This window comes from Giraffa tippelskirchi, chromosome 4, assembly GCF_054371585.1.
Source record: "Giraffa tippelskirchi isolate mGirTip1 chromosome 4, T2T-mGirTip1v1.2.pri, whole genome shotgun sequence".
NCBI lineage: Eukaryota > Metazoa > Chordata > Mammalia > Artiodactyla > Giraffidae > Giraffa > Giraffa tippelskirchi.
Genome location: NC_137278.1, coordinates 57,171,925 through 57,195,203, shown reverse-complemented (window position 1 = coordinate 57,195,203; position 23,279 = coordinate 57,171,925). Strand labels below are relative to the sequence as shown.

The following is a 23,279-nucleotide window of genomic DNA, read 5'->3' as shown; positions in this document are numbered from 1 at the left end:
ACTGCAATTGAAAAAAAAATAACATACAACTCAGTGAGTTCAGCTCTCGGTTGGGTGTGTCACTAGGTAATTTCTGAGGACAGGAGAAGTCTGGCTCCATCAGCTTCTAAATTCCATCTTCAGCATGAGGGTTAATCCATTGAGTGGTCTGGAGGCAGTCTGCACCCCCTTGAAATCCATTCTACCAGCAAATAGCAGAAGGAAATAACTTACACGAGGGAAAAATAATGATCTGATGAATCAAATAGGCTTATAACACAGGTGTGTCACAGAAGAGCCCAGAAATAGAGGGAAGCTATTGAGAGGTGGTAGGAATGAAATCTTTTATTTCCCTGTACAGCTCAGCTACACTTTTCTTACATCCATCGGCCAATTCTATTCCCTATAGTTGAATATCTTGGGGAGTCTTTGGACATTCTAGAAAATGACTTTTACTGATAAATTCATTTTGCGAAAGCAGTGGAAGAAGGGTCTATGGCAAATTCCATAGCACATTCAAAGGTAGCCTTAAGCCCTTAGAGAATTGCACAGGTGGGACAAGGCACTGGATCGGGTGGTGGTGATGGGGACAGTTATGAGTATGTAGGTGCCTGATGCTGTTCATAAACTTTTCTCCTGTGTTCCTCACAACATCCTGTATTGGGGTTATGCTTATATTATAGCTGAATAAGTGAAGACTCAGAAAAGTTTAAGCAATCTAAATCAGATCCTAAAGCTGGTAAGTAGACAAAGTAGAACTTGAAATTCTATCCTTTGCATTTTCGTTACCACGAATGAAAAACAAACCAATGACTGATCTTCTGTTTCCCTTTATAATCTCTGATGTATTTATTCCTTTAAAGTCAGGAAGAATCAAGAATGTTTACTAACACTTTTTCTGGTCCCTGTTGTACTTGGAGTCTCAGTGCAATAAGAAAAATAACAAAAACAAGGATTTGAAAATACCATACTTGAGGTCTTCTAGTGTTTTACAATGAGAGAATTGTATAAAAGTCAATTACCTTGGTTTATTCAGTTTAATGGCACTTAAGACATGATTTTGTTTTTCTTTTTAATATTTATTTATTTGACTTCACCAGGTCTTAGATGCAACATGCAAACTCTTAGTTGTGGTATGTAGAATCTAGTTCCCAGGGATCAAACCTGGGCCCCCTGTATTGGGAGCTTAAGTCTTAACCACTGGACCATCAGGAAGTCCCAAGACCAAGTGGTTGTTGCAAGGAAAGATTCTGGCCCACAGGTGGTTTGTGCTTGAACATCACTGCAAAGGAAATCCAATGACTCAGAGAGCTACTTGCAAAATGTGCATGCATGCTAAGTCGCTTCAGCTGTGTCCAACTCTTTGCGACCCTATGGACTGTAGCCTGCCAAGCTCCTCTGTCCATGGGATTCACAAAACTAATCAAAACAAAAAGTCTAAAGGATACGGGCTGTCACACCATTCATGGTATCAACCATCTATTTTGTCAAATATGTATCACAAATGAACTCTTAGCATTTGCCCTGGAAGTCAGGCATTTTTATCACATTTTATACGTTAGAAAACTAAGACCTGGCAAAGTTCTACTTGCTAGACCCCAAAGAAAGCTCAGCTCTCATGGTCCGTTGGCATAAGAGTCCTGAGGTGGGTGGTGGGCGGGCTCATCATCCACAGGTCCCCAGGGCAGGTGACTAGAAGTGCTGCTCCTGTGTGGCCTGGCCTTTCCACCCCACAGCTGCCCCAGCTGGCTTCCTCCTCCCTTTCAAGGTGGCTCCCAGCCCCCACACCTCCCCAGGTGACCTTTATCTGGGTCTCCTATTTTTCCATCCAGTTTGTGGAGGCACACTCAAGACCTTAATCTTCCTGGGCCTTCACTTTTGAGTCTCAAGAATCTTTTCTTAAACAAAAGCTGACACTTGTAAATCAGAAACTCTGGCTTTCGAAATGATTGCTTCTGATGTCAGCTTCCAGAACTTATTTTAGAGATCAAAAAATTATATCGGCTGTTTCTTGCTCTTTCCATTCCTGCTACAGCCATCTTCAATTCTAATTTGCCTCTTGGCAATCTGAACACCGCTAAATGAAACTTGGAGAAACACGCATATAAAGAACTTCAAGAAAGAAAAATGCAAAGATTAATATTCCACAATATTATCTTCCAGCACACGTAGCAAGATTTTTTTCCCCCAGAATGAAACATGTTAAAGTTTATTTTCTCCTGCTCACAGTATTCAAGGTACCAGGCTACACAAGGGGAATGAACCAGACCCAACTTCTCTGTTGATCCTTCTAGAGCTTATATTCCAGTTGGAGCCATAGACCAAGAGCTAGTTAATGAAATAATAGCTTAATGACAGTTAAGAAGCATGCTTCCTAGAAGACTCACAGAATGCAGCTGGTGTGTGATGTGGGCAGGGGGAGGGGGAGGAGAGGCTTTCTCATATCTTTTGAATTTTTTTGCTGGATTTTCAGTGAGTAAACTGAGATCTCAGAGAAGAGCAGAGTCAGGATGGAGAGAAGAGCAAAGGGAAAATTTCTTGTCAACCAACACTTTGTGTCACTTGATTTTAAGTGACTGAATAGTGTTTCTCTCTAATTTATTGAGGGCTTCCCCAGTGGTTCAAATGGTAAAGAATCTGCCTGCAATGCAGAAGACCTGGGTTCGATCCCTGGGTCGGGAAGATTCCCTGGAGAAAGGAATGGCTACCCACTCCAGCATTCTCGCCTAGAGAATTCCAGGAACAGAGGAAACTGGTGGGCTACAGTCCAGGGGGTCACAAAGAGTTGGACATGACTGAACAACTAACACTTTCACACAGAATTTATTGAACAATTAAAAAAAATTTTTTTTGATGTGGACCATTTTTCAAGTCTTCACTGAATTTGTTATAGTATTGCTTCTGATTTTTGTTTTGTTTTGTTTTGGGATGTGGGATCTTAGCTCCCCAACCTGGGATGGAACCCATGCACCCTGCTTTGGAAGGCGAAGTCTTAATCACTGGATGACCAGGGAAGTCCCTATTGTTGCAAGTTTAAATCATTTCCTTTTCACCTTTCTGTTATCAACATCATTCCAAAGTAGGCAAACCTCTGAGTATGTGTATATTTAATTCCTCAGGATAAATTTCTAGAAGAGAAACTCTGTTGTCAGAGGGGTGCAAAAATTGGGATGTCTGATACATACTGTTAAAATATGCTTCAGAAAGTGTGTACAAGTTACACCCCCATCAATATGGCATGGAAAATCCATTTTCACATATCTGATGATAATTATTACCATGTTTAAAAATCTTGCCAATTTTATAATGGACACATAGTATATACTTATTTTACTTACACTGTGTGGTGAATGTTGACATATATTCATATGTTTTTTTAAAACCGGAGGATAATTGCTTTACAATGTTGTGTTAGTTTCTGCCGTACAACAATATGAATCAGTCACAATTATATATATATATCCCCTCCCTCTTAAGGCTCCGTCCCCCATCCCATTCTACTCCTCTTGGTCATCACAGAGCACCAGGCCAGGCTTCCTGTGTTATATAGCACTTATTTCAATTTCTTCTTTAATTAACTGAACTTGTATTCTTTGCCCATTTTTATGATATAGAGTTTTTTCCTCTATTAAGTTTTAGGGCTCCTCCTGTATTAAGAACAATCATCCTTTTCAGCACATTATAATTGGTTTTCTACTTTTCTTTCTGTTTTTTTTTTTCATATACACAGACCTGAATATTTCCATATTAGTAGGTATGTATACACACGCATGTGCATGTGTGCTAAGTCCTTTCAGTTGTGTCTGACTCTTTGCAAACCCATGGACTGTAGCCTGCCAGGCTCCTCTGTCCATGGGATTTTCTAGGCAAGAATACTGGATTGGGTTGCCATGCCCTCCTCCAGGGGATCTTCCTGACCCAGGGATTGAACCCACGTCTCTTATGACTCCTGCATTGGTAGGCAGATCCTTTACCACCAGCAACACCTGGGAAGCCTATACACACAGATATATTTGCACAATTGTGTCATTATATCTGTAACATAAATTCCTGTAATAAAGTGCAAATAAAACTACTGGGTTGAAAAATAAGTGCATTTATAAAGTAAAATGCTGATGGCTGTTCCTGGGAACTTCCCTGGAGGTCCAATGGTTAAGATTGTCCACTGTACTTCCAATGCAAGGGATGTGGGTTCAATCCCTGGTTGGGTAACTAAGATCCCACATGCTGTGTGGTATGGCCAAATAATTCAAGAACATTTTTAAAATAAATAAATAAAATGTTGGTGACTGCTCCTAATTATCCAGCTTGTTTGATGGTCACAGCAACCCTGAGATTGTTACTTTATCAAGGCTCTGGTGGCAACTTGCTCAGAGGCAACCAGCTAGGAATTGAAGAGCCCAGAACAGAGGTCAGGTCTCTGCTTCTTACCCCTGTGTGTACTGTCTCTGGTTTTCTCCAAGGACAAGGAGAAGGACTTGATTTTCAAGTTCTCAAACATTTCCTCTACCAGAATTAGGATCATAGAGACCAAATGAAACAGTTTATTTTAAACATCAAAAGAGAACATGACCTCAGCTAGGAAAGGGAAATCTAAATTTACTGCCAAGTGATGGTCTCAGCCCTCGAGCCTCCTCCAGCATCAAATGTGTTGTTTTGCTGAGAATAGACATCTGGTTCTATTTTCACAGGGGATGGCCCTTCATGTCAAATCACAGTAAACACACCCCTACATCCTTAGTAGTATTTGTTAAGGTCTCTGAGTCTTCTAGAACTGGTGAGAAACCCCCTAAGAAAAAAATTGCAGGCATTGAAAATAATAGATTTTCTATTTTATTCTGCACAGAAAAAAGTTTAGATGAAAGCAACTGAATCTAAAAAATGATTTCAGCTTGTAATATGAGAGTATATGTGATGCTATTCATTACTCTTTTTCAACTGAGAAACAATGTGGCGTTTCAAAAGGGGATCACGTAATGAACTTTTCTGTCACAGGAAATAACTTCAACTACTGCCATGGAAGTCACTGACGATTTCAGAAAAGGCTCCCAGAAGAGCTGATGGAGTACCACTGAACTTGACTCTTAAAGAGACCATGTCTTCCAGCTCCTGGACTCTGCTATAGCTACACAATAAAAGCTCCTTGTGCCAAATGAAAAACTCCCTTCTTAAGGAATGATGATGACTAGAGACTCACATGGACAGAGGAGCCTGGCGAGCTATAGCCCAGGGGATCGCAAAGAGTCAGACATGACTGAGCAACTAACACATACAATTCCTCTTTGGGTGCAAAGTAACCCAATAAATTATATAAGAGGAGGAGCAAGGTGACGTGGCCACTATAAAGGATCCTAGACCTAGGATCCAGAGTCCACTCTGGACAACCACGGGAGGTGAAGATGGAGTCAACATGCAACTCCCAGGGAGGAAGCAAGGATGAACTGGAACTCCTCATCTCAGAGATCCTGGAACACACATCTTTTCATGTGCTAACACCTGTGACATTGGCACAGGTGGCTGGTCAATGGCATCTTACATGGACAGCTTGCCCATTTATTTGTCCCAGATCTTTATCCTCAGTGGTGCAGGGAATGATGTATCTTCCATCCCCTGGTACCCTAAGTTCATGGAGGTAGGAATACTGATGTCCAGACCAGCAAGACATGGCTAACCTTACAAAGGAGCAGATGGTCATTTTCCACATCCTTGGTTATCCGTCTATTGTAATTACAGTATCAGGGACCAACACATAAGACTTTAGAGCACAGCTACAGGGATTAGAGCATTTGGGGAGGAGAGGAAGATGAGAAAGGATGATGGGGCTGCTTATTCACTATTCAACTGAAACCACTGCCCGAGCCCAATGAGGGAAACCAGCAAACGACCTCACCTCCCAGAAGCAAAGTGTGTGTTAGTCTCTCAGTTGTGTCTGACTCTTTGCAACCCAATAGGCTATAGCCTGCCAGGCTCCTCTGTCCATGGGATTCTCCAGGCAAGAGTACTGGAGTGGGTTGCATGCCCTCCTCCAGGGGATCTTCCTGACACAGGGATCGAACCCAAGTCTCCTGTATTGCAGGCGGATTCCTAACCGTCTGAGCCACCAGGGAAGCCCCGAAAGTGTAGCAGTTTATTCTTTAAAAGTGTATTTCATGTAGTAACCTTAGAAACTGAAAGCTAAGTCAATCATAGTTTTATATCGAAAATATTGGGTTGTTTTGAAAATATTGGATTGTATTTGTAGCTATGGATTGTGATTTGTAGCAGTTAATTAATACGCAGATGTAATATCTGAACAACATGCTTCTGTTCTACAACATGATTATAGAATTGATTTTCTACAAAACATTTCATTTTATTTATTTATTTTGGACATGCAGTGCTGCGTATGGAATCTTAGCTTCCAGACAGGGCTTGAACCCATGCCTCCTGCAGTGGGAGTGCAGAGCCTTCACCACTGGACTTCGGGGAAGTCCCATTCTACAAAGTATTTTAAAGTGATGTGAAGTACACAGCTAGGGAGGTGCAAGGAGAGTGGTCTTAGAATTTGAACTGGAATCAATTCCAGCCTTTTTAATTTGGAAAAGGGATAACAGGACACCAAGCTGTGAACTCAGACCCAGTACTGCCTGAGCCTTGCTCCCTCACAGAGCCAGAAGTTGGGCAAGATGTCCATGAGGTCCTTTCTAAGCACACACAGTCATCATGTGGTCAGGCTACCTGGCCAACCACCATCACATGAGGCCCGAGAGAGGAAGTAACAGCGGGAAGTAAACACCATCAGTGTTCGAGTGACCAAGGCATCAGGCCTAGTTGGGCTGGAGGAGGGAGAAGGTTTCACGGAAAAGCCCACATGAGACAGGCTTGGAAGGGGATTCCGTGATGATTCCATGATGAGAAGGGGGCAGATGGGCTGTTCCGTGGAAAAGGGAAAGGACCTTCTGAAGCAGAGTGGCAGGAAGAGCGATGCTTAGGACAGTGGCTCGTGGACCTGCCCATGTGTCAGTATCACCTGGAAGACTTTACACAAGTGATGCCTGGGCAGGGCTGCTCCACCTCGTCCACTTGCCCAGTGCTCAGCACACAGGATCCCTCCAACCCCAGATCAACAGGGGTAGGATGCTCTGAGAGTGGAGCCCAGGAACTGATACTCCAAGACATTTCTCTTGAGGAATTCTGACATGCAGCTGAGCTGAAAGCCTCTGATTTTTGGTGCCCCAGGGTAGAGGAATCTCACTGAAGCTCAGGGTTCACCGTGGGACAGCCAGAAAGAATGAAGACCAGATTTTTCTCTTCCAGTATTTTCTCCAGAGGGTTTGCATCATGACAGTCCTGGAAGGAAACTGAATCCGATTCAGCCAGATCAAAAGGTCATGGGCAGTGGTGGGGGCCTCAGGGAGAGATGCGAGAGCATCCGGATAGGGGGTGCAGACAGAAACCCATTACCCTGACGTCCTGGCGTGACCCTGAGCAGGGCGGGGACAGGAAAATGAGACCTCCCTTTTCCCATCTTTCTGTCTCCTGCTGCTGCTTCTCACTGTCCAGACTCAACCAGAAGTCACAGGGCCGGCCTCTCTCTCAGAGGCAGAGAACCGTCAGGCCGCTGGGGGTGGGCGGGGCGGATGGAATGTAATCCACAGTGTGAAAGGCAAGAGTCCACCATCTGCCTGAGTCTGGAGACCATGATGAGCACTGGAGGCATTTGATCAGGATTGTTGGGATGAGAAGCAAGCCTTTAAAGGCTTAAGCTGCCGTGATATTAAACATTAATGTCAGTGGGGGATAGTGACATGCAGTTTGGTCAAGGTCAGGAGGAAGCAGGCCATTTCCAGCTTGCACACTGCCCCTCAGGGTCACTGGGGCCGGAGACATAGCCAAAAGCAGTGGGTGATGCGAGGCAGGCGCCCTGACCTTGGCCTGCCTGCACGGCTTTCTCTTGCTGCGAGACTCCGTTCTCAAGAACAAAGGCCTGTCTGTTCTTAAACCAAATTTATGGGATGGATTCATCCCATATCAACACTAAGGAGCTGTGGAAATGCTGGTGACACAGAGGCCCATGGAGATGCTGTGTCCTGCATGGGACTCGGAATCACACTTTGGTGGGGAGGATCGAAGTTGGAGAGGGGCGGGGGGCAGGGTTCCAGCTGCAGCCACCCTGGGAAAATCCTGGCTGGGAGCTGGTCCCACATCTGCGTGAGGAAAGGGCCTCTCAACCGCTGTGCTGCCAGCAGTTCTGAACTGGGGCTCTCGGCCGGGCAGATCCAGGTGCCTCCTCAGCTGAGGGTCAGGGGGAAGGTGAGTCCATTGGTAAGTGCAGCTCACATGTGGCTGAAGGAGCAGATCCCCTCCCCACAGTTGTTCCCAGAGCAAGAGGGCGAAGAACATTCAAGGATGATCACTGTGGTTCTACATGTGCTGAAACTCTAGCCCTCATCACTCAAGCGTGCTGAAAATCTAGCTCTCATCATTCTAGTGATGGTGGTTAGGTCGATCAGTTGTGTCCAACTCTGTGACCCCATGGAGCCCGCCAGGCTCCTCTGTCCATGGGATTTCCCAGGCAAGAATAGTAGAGTGGGTTCCCATTTTCTTCTCTAGAGGATCTTCCAGACCCAGGGATGGAATCCATGTCTCCTGCATTGCAGGTGGTCTCCTGCATCTCTGAGCCACCAGGGAAGCCCTTAAATAGACACACCACCATTTATAAAATAAACAATAGGGGCCTACTGTATAGTACAGGGAACTCTACTCAATAATCTGTGATGACTTATATGGGAAAAGAATTTTAAAAAGAGTGAATATATGTACATGTGTAACTGAATCACTTTGCCCTACAGCTGGTGCTAACACAGCATTGTAAATCAACTACCTGCCAATAAAAATTTTTTTTTTAAAAAAAAGAATGTGCTGGCTTGCAAAACATGAGCTGTCTGTCCTCACAGGGACCCCAGCAGGTGCCTGGTGGGGACGTTTAAGACTGACAGTTTGGAAGATGCTCCTGCAAAGAAACCAGAATGAAGGTTTTGTTGAGTGAACTTCTGTCCTGGGCAGAGTTGTTTCCTCTCCAAATTCATATGGTCCTCACCCCCAGGACCTCAGAATGTGACTGTGTTTGGAGAAAAGTTCTTTAAAGAGATGATCAAGCAAAATGAGGTCTTTAGAGTGGATCTAAAGCTCAAAATGACTGGTGTCCTTTTAAGAAGAGGAAATTTGGACACAGACATTTGTGTCCAAATTTGCAGACATTTGCATGCACAGAGGGAAAAAGACACGTGAAGATCTAGAGAGGAGGTGGCCGTCTGGGAGCCAAGGAGAGAGGTCTCAGGAGAACCAACCCTGCTGATACCTTGATCTAGGACTTCCAGCTTACAGGACAGTGAACAAATATGTTTCTATTGTTTAAGCCACTTGGTTTGTGGTACTTGTTTATGGCAGCCCTGGAAAATGAACTCATCCTTAATCTTTGTAAGATTTGGCAATTTGGCTTGAAAATTTTTATTTTATTATTTTAAATGATATTATTTATTTATTTTTGGCTGAGCTGGGCCTTTGTTGCTTTTATCTGGGCTTTCTCTAGTTGAGTGGGGGCTACTCTAATTGCAGTGCGCGGGCTTCTCATTGCAATGGCTTCTCTTGTGGAGCACAAGTTCTAGGGCGCTCAGGCTAGCTGCAGCACACGGGTTCAGTAATTGCAGCTCCCGGGCTCTAGAGCACTGGCTCAATAGTTGTAGCACATGTGCTTAGTTGCTCTGAGGCATGCGGGATCTACCCAGTTCGGATTCAAACCTTCTCTCTTGCATTGGCAGTGGATTCTTAACCACACACTAGACCACCAGGGAAGTCCCTGATTCAAAAAAATTTTGAAAACTCACTGGAGTTGGAATAACACTCAGGATAACAAGCCTTGTGGGGTTGGTAAACCAGCCACAGCCTCCAACTGCAGGCACACGTTACTCAGTTCAAGTAACTGAGATGAGAGAGTATCGCAGAGACGAAATCACACGCAGGACGCAAGACACAGGCATTCATTAATGAATATCTGTCGAGGGCTCTCCATGCACCAAGAACTACCAGTCAAAGTTCCAAGGGCTCTCCATGTGCCAAGAGCCACTTGTCAAAGCCCCAAGTGCTCTCTGTGCACCAAGAGCCACCAGTCAATACTCCAAGGGGTCAGCCAGCGGCAGGGAGGCAAGCAGGGCTCGCCCAGCAGCTAGGCAGGTGGGGAGCATCCAGGGAGGTGGACACTGGGTACCTCGGTATTAGGATGCAGGAACCAATGGCTCTTGTGTGACAAAACTGGCTTTCTCTGCACTCCTTGCTCCTAGTTGAAGAGCAAGTGGTGGAAGTTTCTGAGAAGTAAGGCTTCAGTGCATCTTTAGAAGACCTAACAAACGCCCAAGTGCCACAGAGCTGAGATTGGTTTCCAGGAGGAGGAAATGGATAAAAGCATGGGCTTGCCAATCATGGGCAGGCTGGGGGACAGTGTTTTGTGTGTGGCCGACCTGGGCTGCTCCGTTTACCTCTTGGGCTTATCCCTAAAATTTTGTTTGTATAAAGGATTTCATGACTGAAATCCAGTTTGAAAACCTCTGGGGAAAAGGAAACAATGCCCGAATTTAAAGGGGGGATGTTGAACCACAGCTCTTGTCAAATCCCTGCCTCAGGCCACCCAGGGTCTAGCCCATTCCTCAGGCTATACTTCACAGGATGACAGCAAATGGAGTCTTGGCATTTTTCCATCTAATTTGATAAATGTACACCACTGGCAAGGTGGAGTGGCTTAGTGTCTAAAAAAAGTCCACTTTGCAGTCTAAATTATTCACGTAGCCTGTCTATATTAATCAAATCAGTTGGATATTTGCCAAACCTCCACTTCTTTTCATATCACTTAGGACCAAGATGGGAGGATGAAGTGGACAAGAGGGTGGAGAAGTGAGCACTTCTGACGTCCTCGTAAAGATGCCCTGAGAGAAGCCGGCTCATCTCAGAGCCCACAAGAGGCTGGCAGCAAATACTTGTTATAAAGATGGCTCTGAATAAAATGTGAGCATCAGAACAGACTGGGCACCCTTGGGAAGAGACAGGGGCAAGAACGGTCTCCAAACATCTCTGAGGGACCACGGTCTCTCTCCCAGGGCATTAGAATCACGTGCTCCCAATGAAGATCTCAGAACAGAAGCCAAAACTAACTGGCAAGGCAGGTGACCAATCACTTCAGGGTGATGTCAAGAATTGTAGAGTACTTGGAAGTGTTTGGTTCAAAATGAGATTTCTGGTTTCTAGAGAAGAAAAAGAAATGTTTCTGGTTTGCAAGGCACTGGACATGGGGTGGAGGAAGGGGCAGCCAAGGGGCAGCCGTGGACACTGAGCTCTCTGGACAGTTTCTGGGGTGAGGAGTCCAGAGGGGCTCTTTAGTAAGAAGGACCATTTATCCCAGGCTGTTGTGTCTGTTCACTGTTTTCCTCCAGCAGAAGGCAGCTTGGAAAAAGCATTGATCGAGCCACAGAATTGCTGGGTGCAAGTCCCACTGGGTCTATGATGCTAAAGGCACACTCTGGCAGAACCCACAGAGGAGGGGAAGAGTGAGCCCCAGGGAGGGAGGGGTCTTTTATCTGGGGAGAGTTTAGTTTGCAAGCAAATGAAGCAGGAGGCTTCAGGGTGAGGCTTTCACAAGTGCTGGTCCTCTTGGACTGGATTCCAGGCCATATCTGAGAGTGGACAGATGGGCAAGTCCACGGATGAGGGGCCGTGGGGATAGCAGATTCGCTGGGCTTATTGAGCTTCATTCCATCCCTCTGCCAGAGAGGAGGACTTCAGCTAAATGATCCTGTCATGTCTTCCATCCCTAATGCTCTATGATTTTTTATCTGCTGATTGAAGGCAAAAGGAGAAGGGGGCGGCAGAGGATGAGATGGTTAGACAGCATCACCTATTTAATAGACATGAATCTGAGCAAACTCCAGGAGATAGTGAAGGACAGAGAAGCTTGGAGTGCTGCAGTTCATGGGGTCACAAAGAGTTGGACATGACTTAGCGACTGAACAACAAAAACAACACTCATGGAACTCCAATTCTTTTCTCTGAACTAACTGCCCAGAAAAACAATCAGTTCTTCATATAGTGATCTTTCCCTTACTTTTATTTTGAAGAATACAAAAATTGAGACAAATGACTTGTTTTCATAAACAAACTCTAAAATTTAAAATTTTTTCTAACCAAACCTAATGTGTAGTTTTGAATTGCTTTTTAGTGGATGATATTTTAGCCCAGATAACCTAGCAGGATTACCTTCCATGCTTCAGCAGTTCCACGGAAAACGGAAAAGTCTCAACTCTGTGCTGGGCAGATGATCTGATCTAAAGCTGGGAAGGTCAAAACTCACCTCACTCAGAATCCTCAACTCAAGTCTGTGCATTCTCTCTGAAAGGTAAAAAAAAAAAAAAAAAAAAAAAACCCAACAACCCACACACCAGGTGGGACTGTCAGAAAGATAGACCATTTTACCTTCTTTCTTTCAGAAATCTTTTCAAGGCTCCTCTAACCAAGTTCATTCTAGGAGTCGATATGCTGATCCTCAGACTTACGTTTTCTGTTTTCCAGGAGCCAAAAGGTGAGAGGATAGTTTAACATGGTAAAGAGGCACTCAACTCCTGAGATTAAAATTTCATTATCTAAAGTAGAGGCCAGAAAAGTTAGAAGTATCTCCTCAAACAGCTGTTAAATATGCTAAGCAGATTCTTAAATTGTGAGAAATCCATGGCTCAGAGAATTTGAAGTAAGAATAAAAATTGCCTCCCAAATCTGCAGAATATGGTTGGGAAAAAAATTCCTTGGAATTTAGATCTTCCTGGCTCCGCCTCTTGTCCTGGTCACATGAAGACAGACACCCATCCAGCAGGAGTGATGTCTCATCAGCCTGGAAGGGCAAAAACACTGCAAACCTGCAAACCCACAGCCCGGGACCCGCCCAGCCAGGTGCCATCCGATAATGGTGTGGTCTTGTGAAGGCTGTTCAAGTCCAGCAAAGCAGCCTCTTTTCATTATTTCAAGTGAGCAGCTAAGACCAAGGATGTGTCGAGTCGTGAAAAGATGTCATGATTAAATGGTATTTTAAAGGATGGTTGATTGTAATAATGTGCAATAATTACTAGTAAGACCCTGATACTGGGAGAGATTGAGGGAAGGAGGAGAAGGGAGCGACAGAGGATGAGATGGTTGGGTGGCATCGTGGACTCAATGGACTTGAGTTTGAGCAAACTCTGGGAGATGGTTAAGGACAGGGAAGCCTGGTGTGCTGCAGTCCATGGGGTTGCAAAGTCTGCCTTGCTGATGAAGGACTTACTCTAGACTCCTCCTCTAGTCTCCTCTGGAAACACCCCAAGAATTACCTCTGGGATTCCATTTGTCAAAATCAAGGGCTCCAGGAAAACATTCCAGTATGAAAGGCCATGTTTTAGTTAGATACTTTCTCTTCAATAGAGATAAAGCAGGATGCACAAAAATGAACAGTGTGGACTTCCCTGGTGGTCCAGTGGCTAAGCTCTGTGCTTCCAATGCAAGGGACCTGGGTTCAATCCCTGGTCAGGGAACTAGATCCCACATGCTGCAACTAAGAGCCAGTGCAGCCAAATAAAATAAATGCATAACATAAATACTTTTTAAAAGAATGAAATGGCATAAGCCCTGTTGACTACAAATTCATCAAGATTGCAGGGTGGTTAGTAGAGAACCTTTACAAAGGAAAGTAAGTGCTCAAGAGTTTGAATTTTCTGTTCTAGGTGAAATCTTCACAGCCAGACCATGGATCTGTGAGGCCAGGCTGGCCCCTGGAGTGCTGAGCATCCTCCTATCCATGCCGCCATGAACTCCTACTCACCACCCAGAGGGTATGCAGGGCCCAGGAAGCACTTCTGCTGTCAACACCCAGAAACTCCAGTTGGTTTCCCCAATGTCTGATTCAAGAAACTGAAGGATTCTGTGTTCAGAGCCCCCGGGACCAGGACTATTAGAGCGATCACAGCCCCGTGGAACCGCCATGTACAGACTGTGCACCCTGTCCTCACTCAAATTTCCTTTGTATGAAACCGAAGTGTATTTCTATCAAAACACAGACATTTTTCCATCGGCTGGGAAACTGGCCCTCTGTATTTTGGTTTATGACAAACAAAGAGGAAACTGTGCTGAAACATTGCTGAATATCCTTCAGTTACTGAGATGGGTGGAAGATCTCCCTGACAATAGCATGTAAGTACAACCCCTAAAAGACAGAGTTCTTCATAAACAGAAAGCAAAGGGGACATTGGTACCTGTGTCCGCAATGCACTGAATCACTATCGAGGGGCTTGGCTGCACTGCAGAGCGTCTCACGCTGATGGCTGGGGTCAGCACACCAGATGCTGCCCTATAAAAGGAAAGCAGGTTGTCAGAGGGTGTCATGTCCCCAAGATGATACCTTCCAGGAACCCCCTCAGGCAGCACTTGGGGTTGACTGTCTCCTTACAGCCTCTGAGGGGCTTCCCTGATAGCTGAGTTGGTAAAGAATCTGCATGCAATGCAGGAGACCCTGGTTTGATTCCTGGGTGGGGAAGATCCACTGGAGAAGGGATAGACTACCCACTCCAGTATTCTTGGGCTTCCCTTCTGGCTCAGCTGGTAAAGAATCTGTCTGCAATGCAGGAGACCTGGGTTCAGTCTCCGGGTTGGGAAGATCCCTTGGAGAAGGGAAAGGCTACCCACTCCAGTATTCTGGCCTGGAGAATTCCATGGACTGTATAGTTCATGGGGTCACAAAGAGTCAGACACGACTGAACGACTTTCACTTCATTTCATTTCACTTCACTTCACTTTACTTACAGCCTCTGAAAGGAAAGGTGGGCAGGCTAGAAACTGTTTTCTATTGTTTAGTTGCTCAGTCATGTCTGAGTCTTTGCCACCCCATGGACTGTAACCCACCAGGCTCCTCTGTCCAAGGGATGTTCCAGGCAAGAATCCTGGAGTGGGTTGCTATTTCCTCCTTCAGGGGATCTTCCTGACCCCGGGATTGAACCCATGTCTCTGGCATTGGCAGATGGATTCTTCACCACTAGCGCCACCTGGGAAGCCCAAGAGGCTGCGTGAGGCTCCATCAAACAGGCCCTGGAGGGTGTGGCCTCGGGAGACGTGAAACCAGGAAGATGTGAAATGTGGCCACGAGGCAGTGAAGGACGTGAAAAGATGGACTCACACCCTCGGGACCACCTGGCTCCTAAGGGGATCCAATGTCAAGTGTGAAAATGAATTTCATTGTCTTCTCTGCAACATAAAACTTACCTCCTCTCTGGTTACTCAGAGATGTTACTTCTATCCTCCCAGTCACCTGTGTTAGAAACCTGGAAATAGGTTCAGATGGAGGCACCCAGCACCATCCCTCCCCACCCCTGACACACATACACATACACTGGTCCTTCAGGGTCACCTGAGTCCCTCTCTCCTCATGTCCACCACCGTGGCTCAGGAGAAGGTATTTCTAGCTTGGAAAGAGCTGGCAGGATGGAGTCCTGGGCTCCTGAAATGTTCTCCTGACACTTCCCCACATAAATTTTTCATCCTGGTCATCAACAGCTACAAATTGTTCATCCAGTCAATTAGCAAACAATGTTGTGATAGTTTCAGATGCACAGCAAAGGTACTCAGCCATACATACACATGTATCCATTCTCCCCCAAATCCCCCCTCCCATCCAGGCTGACACATAACATTGAGCAGAGTTCCCTGTGCTATACAGTAGGACTTTATTTGTTATCCATGTTAAATACAGCAGTGTGTACATGTCCATCCCAAACTCTCTAACTCTCTCCTCTCCTCATTCTTCCCCACTGGCAACTGCAAATTTGTTCTCTAAGTCTGTGAGTCTGTTTCTGTTTGGTCCAGTGGTTAAGACCCGACAATGCAGGAAGCACAGGTTTGATCCCTGGTCAGGGGTCTAAGATCCCACATGCTGTGTGGCACAGCCGAATAAATAATAAATACTTTTCTAAAACAGGAATATAGGGCTCCACACTTTTGCAGGCAGACTCAATGTTGTAAATTTGAGCTTCTGAAATCCCACAAACATCCTGCACAAATTGCTTTTCTGACATCACCACCATTAACCCCTGTCTCACCTTCCCTGAGTTGGGGTAACCTCAGTACACTTTCCAAGCCTTAGCACTTTCTCTGGTGGGTTCCCCTGGTGGGCTTTGCAGCACATTCATCCTCAAACAACCTGGTGAGAAGTCCCAGACCCACCGGGGGCTTCAGCAGTGTCACCCTGAGAAGGGTGCCGTGAGGACTGCCCTCATAGCCATCTGTACATAAGTTAACTGCCTTCCCTGGGACCACATCTACCTGACCCAGGACTCCAGACCTCTGATCCCAGGACCTCTGAAGGGGAAGGGAAGGAAGTCCTTGCAACCAGGCTGATCTGGGCCTCCTCTCTGCCTCCCTCCATCCTTGCTCCTGGATCCCTCCCTCCCATCTTCCCCCTGTCTCTTACTTGACCCTGAGGTTATGCATTGCCCCTGCCCCAGCCCAGCCTCTCTTCCTCAGAATCCCTGGAGACCTGGCGTCCAAACCAACTCTTTGACTTGTAGAGATAGCCTTGTAGAGGGATTATTTTCATTTGGTGTAGCTTCTCTTTTCAACCAGAGATAAACCCCCCAGTGTCAGGATTGGGACCCTGTTCCTCTCCTCAGATTACCACTATGAGAGTATCAGGAACTTCAGAGAATCTCTTCATCCTCCACATCCCCCCACAAGCGTGCGAGGTGGAGACACAGACGGCTTCCGTTTCCAGCGAAAATAAAATCACAGAGCCACATCCTCATAAGGAGACCCTGCCTCAGCCACGGGGAAGGGCCAGCCTTGGAACTGAACCGCTTGGGCCTCCCTGCTCTGGTTTGCAAAGGGAGGAGATTGTTTCCAACTGAGCCCTGCCAAGGTCTCTCAAACACTAAAGTCTGCCAATAAGCACTTGTAGCTCCCTTCTCATGAGATAAGAGTTCGATCACCTCGACTTTACAGCCTCACTCTGCCTCTGACTGGTGGGGACAGTGGGAGCTCAGCACTCCCCTTTCCTGGAAGGCCTGCTGAAATGGAGTTAAAACTTTCCTCCTTTTATGTCATTCTTTATTTTTTAAATTAAGTTTATTAATTCTTGCACTTAATTATCTAATTATTTCATATGCTAAATTTATTTTTTGCTGTTTTATTGATGTTATTTAAAATTAATTTTCATTAGAGTGTAGTTGCTATAATCTTCCTATTTTTATTATTTATTTTTTATTAAGTTTACTAATTCTTACATTTTATTTTTTTATTTTTTTAATTTTTTTTTAATAAATTTGTTTATTTTAGTTTGGGGTAATGCTTACATTTTAATATCTAAGTATTTTCATATGTTAAACTTTGTTGTTTGTTTTTTTAATTAATTTTTAATGGAGTGTAGTTGCTAAAATCTTCCTCCTTTTACTTTACTATTATTTTTGTTTACTAATTCTTAAGTTTTAATATCCAATTATTTTCACAGGTTAAATTTTGTTGCTTTTGTTACTTTTTAAAATTAATTTTTATTGGAGTGTAGTTGCTGAAATCTCCCTCCTTTTATTTTATTTTTTTAAGTTTATTAATTCTTACATCTTAATATCTAATTTAACATCCAATGTGGAGAAAGAAATGGCAACCCACTCCAGTATTCTTGCCTGGAAAATTCCATGGACAGAGGAGCCTGGTAGGCTGGAATGCATGGAGTCAAGAAAGAGTCAGACATGACTGAGCAACTAAACAACAATATCTATTTTCATACGGTAAATTTTGTTGTTTGTGTTTTTTTTTATTAATTTAAATTCGGTGGAGTGTTGTTGCTGAAATCTTCCCCCTTGTAAATTCCATCTTTGGTTTTTAGCTCTGTCTTCTAAAGCTATACATTCAACTGTGTTCACCTTTTCCCTTACTACTCTTTAGATCTGGAAAACAGATCTCACAGGCCACTCAGCCTCCTATCAGCCTTGAGTAGCCCTGACCTGCAGGTCCCCCAGGCACAGGCCTCCATGCTGGTGTGCAGCGGGTGGGTGCGGGCTGCTCGGGCAGCGCTGGGTGCGGTGCCCCAGAGGGCCTGAGCTCCAGCCAGTGCACAGAACAGTGGGGCAATTATCACCCTTGTAATGGACTCTGTACTCTTATTAATACAGCTTAAAACTGCACTAGTTTTTCGGGCAGCCATGACCCATTTTTAGCTCCAAATAAACATGTGGTTTTCTAAAACTGCCATGCCCTTTTCAGGGAGAAAGCCTGAAGCCAAGTTGTCTCCCCAGTTAACAAGCATTGTTTTAATCTAATTTAACTTTGTCCTGAATCACATTTATTAACTTCTACTCATTATTTGTTTTAAAAGGGTGGTTATTGTGTGATAGGAAATTTTGTTAAGGTTATACTTTTGAACCTTATGTTACTTGGATAATATTTTAACTTAATTTAAAAAAAGAACCATTTTCAGTATTTCCATTTCTAAAATTACTGTGTGTTTTAGTGGCTAAGCGGGAGTTATGATCCTTGGAACTCTGAATTAGAGATGAATCTATATTCTATTCACCTATTTCTCATTCTGCAGTGTGTAGATTATTCCAAATATATCAGACTATGGTGTTTGGGGAAACTGAGATAATCTGAGCAAAGGAACTTTGAGTGACAAAATGACGTTGGTTGGAAGGATCACTCAGGTGCATTCTGATTTCATCATTGAAAACCAAGTTAATTATGAGATTCACAGATGAAGTTTCCCAGTTACTGGGTTGGGTTTGCAGACGGACTTTTTAGTAAACAGCTCACTTGAGGGCTTGTCAGGATTTAAATAGAAACACATCTTCCCAGGGCTTTATATTAACCCTAGGCTGGGTTTAACTTTGAAAAGTGTGCGGAAACCTTCTTACTTCAATTTGCTAATAAGTTGCTGGGAACCACATATGCAGTGGTGTTGTTTGTGAAGAAAAGCCTGGAGTCCTGGGTGAGGCCGAGGGTGGGGAGCAGTCCATGATGGGGCACGTGGCAGGATTTAGGATCTCAGTGCCAATCAAATATGAGGCAGAATCTAACTACTAGCCATCCAATAATAGGCTTTACATGTGTCGTTCCACAGACCCTGTGACATGTAGTTCTGTTTACAGAAAGCAGAATTCATCTGGAAGTGTTTGTAAAATCCTGTGGTCACCGGATTAGAGACACAACAATGGGCCTTTTCTCTGACACCTGTCATTTCAAACTATCTGCATTTGGAATTATTAGTAGGAAACATCTCCCGGCTACTTTTGGAATATGAGTGTGTATGTGTGTTTGTGTGTCTCTGTGACATTTTGCTTCTTATTAGCACCTTTTTAAAAGTAAACTCTTTTTCTTATAAATGTAGCATATATGATATACATATCTTCACTGCATAAAATTAGGAAAGTAAATAAAAATAAAAAAATAAAAAAAAACAATCTCAACATCCTTGTCAATATTCTAGGGTATTTCCTTAGTCCTTTTTTTTGACTCATAAATATAAATACATAGAGTAATTTTTAAACAAAAAGGTGACATCATTTTGCCCATATGATTTTGTAAACTTATTTTTCTCTCAAAATTATAAAGCCCATATATCATTTACCACAGTTCAAATACCTGGTCTTTAATGGCTATATAATATCCTTATGTATATGCACATAAAGGTAAAGGTCAGTTTTCATTCCAATCCCAAAGAAGGGCAATGTCAAAGAATATTCAAACTACTGCGCAATTGCAGTCATCTCACACGTTAGCAAAGTAATGCTCAAAATTCTCCAAGCCAGGCTTCAACAGTACATGAACTGTGAACTTCCAGATGTTCAAGCCGGATTTTGAAAAGGCAGAGGAACAAGAGATCAAATTGCCAACATCAGCTGGATCATCGAAAAAGCAAGAGAGTTCCAGAAAAACATCTACTGCTTTAATGACTATGCCAAAGCCTTTGACTGTGTGGATGACAACAAACTATGGAAAATTCTTAAAGAGATGGTAATACCAGACCACCATACCTGCCTCCTGAGAAATCTGTATGCAGGTCAGGAAGCAACAGTTAGAACTGGACATTGAACAATAGACTGGTTCCAAATTGGGAAAAGAGTATGTTAAGGCTGTATATTGTCACCCTGCTTCAGTTCAGTTCAATTCAGTTCAGTCACTTAGTTTTGTCCAACTCTGCGACCCCATGGACTGCAGGACGTCCAGGCCTCCCTGTCCATCACCAACTCCCGGAGCTTGCTCAAACTCATGTCCATCAGGTTGGTGATGCCATCCAACCATCTCATCCTCTGTTGCCCCCTTCTCCTCCTGCCTTCAATCTTTCCCAGCATCAGGGTCTTTTCAAATGAATCAGCTCTTTGCTTCAGGTGGCCAAAGTATTGGAGTTTCAACTTCAACATCAGTCCTTCCAATGAATATTCAGGACTGATTTCCTTTAGGATTGACTGGTTGGATCTCCTTGCAGTCCAAGGGGCTCTCAAGAGTCTTCTCCAACACCACAGTTCAAAAGCATCAATACTTCGGTGCTCAGCTTTCTTTATGGTCCAACTCTCACATCCATATATGACTACTGGAAAAACCATAGCTTTGACTAGATGGATCTTTGTTGGTAAAGTAATGACTCTGCTTTTTAATATGCTATCTAAGTTGGTCATAACTTTTCTTCCAAGGAGAAAGTGTTTTTTAATTTCATGGCTGCAGTCATCATCTGCAGTGATTTTGGAGCCCCCTAAAATAAAAGTCTGCCATTGGTTCCACCGTTTCCCCATCTATTTGCCATGAAGTGATGAGACCAGATGCCATGGTCTTAGTTTTTCTCAATGTTGAGCTTTAAGCCAACTTTTTCGCTCTCCTCTTTCACTTTCATCAAGAGGCTCTTTAGTTCTTCTTTGCTTTCTGCCATAAGGGTGGTGTCATCTGCATATCTGAGGTTATTGATATTTCTCCTGGCAATCTTGATTCCAGCTTGTGCTTCATCCAGCCCAGTATTTCTCATGATGTACTCTGCATAGAAGTTAAATAAGCAGGGTGACAATATACAGCCTTGACGTACTCCTTGCCCTCTCAACAACCAGTCTGTTGTTCCATGTCCAGTTCTAATTGTTTCTTCCTGACCTGCATACAGGTTTCTCAAGAGACAGGTCAGCTGGTCTGGTATTCCCATTCCTTGAAGAATTTTCCACAGTTTATTGTGATCCACACAGTCAAAGGCTTTGGCATAGTCAATAAAGAAGAAATAGATGCTCTTCTGGAACTCTCTTGGTTTTTCAATGATCCAACAGATGTTGGCAATTTGATCTCTGGTTCCTCTGTCTTTTCTAAAACCAGCTTGAACATCTGGAAGTTCACAGTTCACGTATTGCTGAGGCCTGGCTTGGAGAATTTTGAGCATTACTTTACTAGCGTGTGAGATGAGTGCAATTGTGTGGTAGTTTGAGCATTCTTTGGCATTGCCTTTCTTTGGGATTGAAACGAAAACTGACCTTTTCCAGTCCTGTGGCCACTGCTGAGTTTTCCAGATTTACTGGTATATTGAGTGCAGCATTTTCACAGCATCATCTTTTAGGATTTGAAATAGCTCAACTGGAATTCCGTCACCTCCACTAGCTTTGTTCAGAGTGATGCTTCCTAAAGCCCACTTGACTTCACATTCCAGGATATCTGGCTCTAGGTGAGTGATCACACCATCGTGATTATCTGGGTCATGAAGATCTTTTTCATACAGTTCTTCTGTGTATTCTTGCCACCTCTTCTTAATATCTTCTGCTTTTGTTAGGTCCCTACCATTTCTGTCCTTTATTGAGCCCATCTTTGCATGAAATATTCCCTTGGTATCTCTAATTTTCTTGAAGAGATCTCTAGTCTTTCTCTAGTCACGCTGCTTATTTAACTTCTATGCAGAGTACATCATGCAAAATGCCAGGCTGGATGAAGCACAAGCTGGAATCAAGTTTGCTGGGAGAAATATCAATTACCCTGGTGGCTCAGATGGCAAAGTGTCTGCTTGCAGTGGGGGAGAACTGGGTTCATTCCCTGGGTTGGGAAGATCCCCTGAAGAAGGAAATGGCAACCCACTCCAGTACTCTTGCCTGGAAAATCCTATGGACAGAGGAGCCTGGTAGGCTACATTCCATGCGGTTGCAGAGAGTTGGACATGACTGAGTGACTTCACTTTCACTTGCACGCAGATGACGCCACCCTTATGGCAGAAAGCAAAGAGGAACTAAAGAGCCTCTTGATGAAAGTGAAGGAGGTGAGTGAAAAGTTGTCTTAAAACTCAACATTCAAAAAACTAAGATCGTGGCATCTGGTTCCTCACTTCATGGGAAATAGGTGAAGAAATAGTGGAAACAGTGACAGACTTTATTTTCTTGGGCTCCAAAATCACTGCAATTGGTGACTGCAGCCATGAAATTAAAAGACACTTGCTCCTCAGAAGAAAAGCTATGACCGATTTAGACAGCATATTAAAAAGCAGAGACGTTACTTTGCCAACAAAGGTCTGTCTAGTCAAAGCTATGGTTTTTCCAGTAGTCATGTATAGATGTGAGAGTTGGACTATAAACAAAGCTGAGCGCCAAAGAATTGATGCTTTTGAACGATGATGTTGGAGGAGACTCTTCAGAGTCCCTTGGACTGCAAGGAGATCCAACCAGTCCATTCAAAAGGAAATCAGTCCTGAATATTCATTGGAACGACTGATGTTGAAACTGAAACTCCAGTACTTTGGCCACCTGATGCGAAGAACAGACTCATTGGAAAAGACCCTGATGTTGGGAAAGATTGAAGGCAGAAGGAGAAGGGGATGATAGAGGGTGAGATGGTTGGATGGCATCACCAACCTGATGGACATGAGTTTGAGCAAGCTCCGGGAGTTGGTGATAGACAGGGAAGACTGGTGTGCTGCAGTCTATGGGGTCGAAAAGAGTCAGACATGACTGAGTAACTGGACTGAACTGAACTGAAGGCTCTTGTTACATGTAAGCCAAGTGCCTTTCAGGAATCTTTTCCAGTACAGACTCATTTCAAGAGTGAATAAAAGTGGCCCTCACTTTACTCTTTGTAGCACTGAGTCTTAGTTTTCATCTGCCAACTTTATATGAAATGGTAAATTGTGGTTTTAATTTGTATCTCTGTGATAACTACTTATGATGAACGTTTCAATGTGCTTTGTATTCATGCTGGGGTTCCCCAGGCTCCTCAGTAGGTGAAGAATCCACTTGCCAGTGCAGGAGCCACAGGAGACTTGGGTTCCA

The 23,279-nt window shown here is 44.0% G+C and overlaps 1 long non-coding RNA gene across 1 annotated transcript; it reads left to right on the top strand.

Moving 5' to 3' along the window:
• The first annotated feature begins 17,024 nt into the window (after positions 1-17,024).
• On the top strand, positions 17,025-23,076 carry LOC145546515 (uncharacterized). Its single transcript, XR_014082979.1, has 3 exons — positions 17,025-17,088; positions 17,611-17,795; positions 21,925-23,076. It is a non-coding gene; the product is annotated as an uncharacterized LOC145546515 (long non-coding RNA).
• Positions 23,077-23,279: the final 203 nt, after the last annotated feature.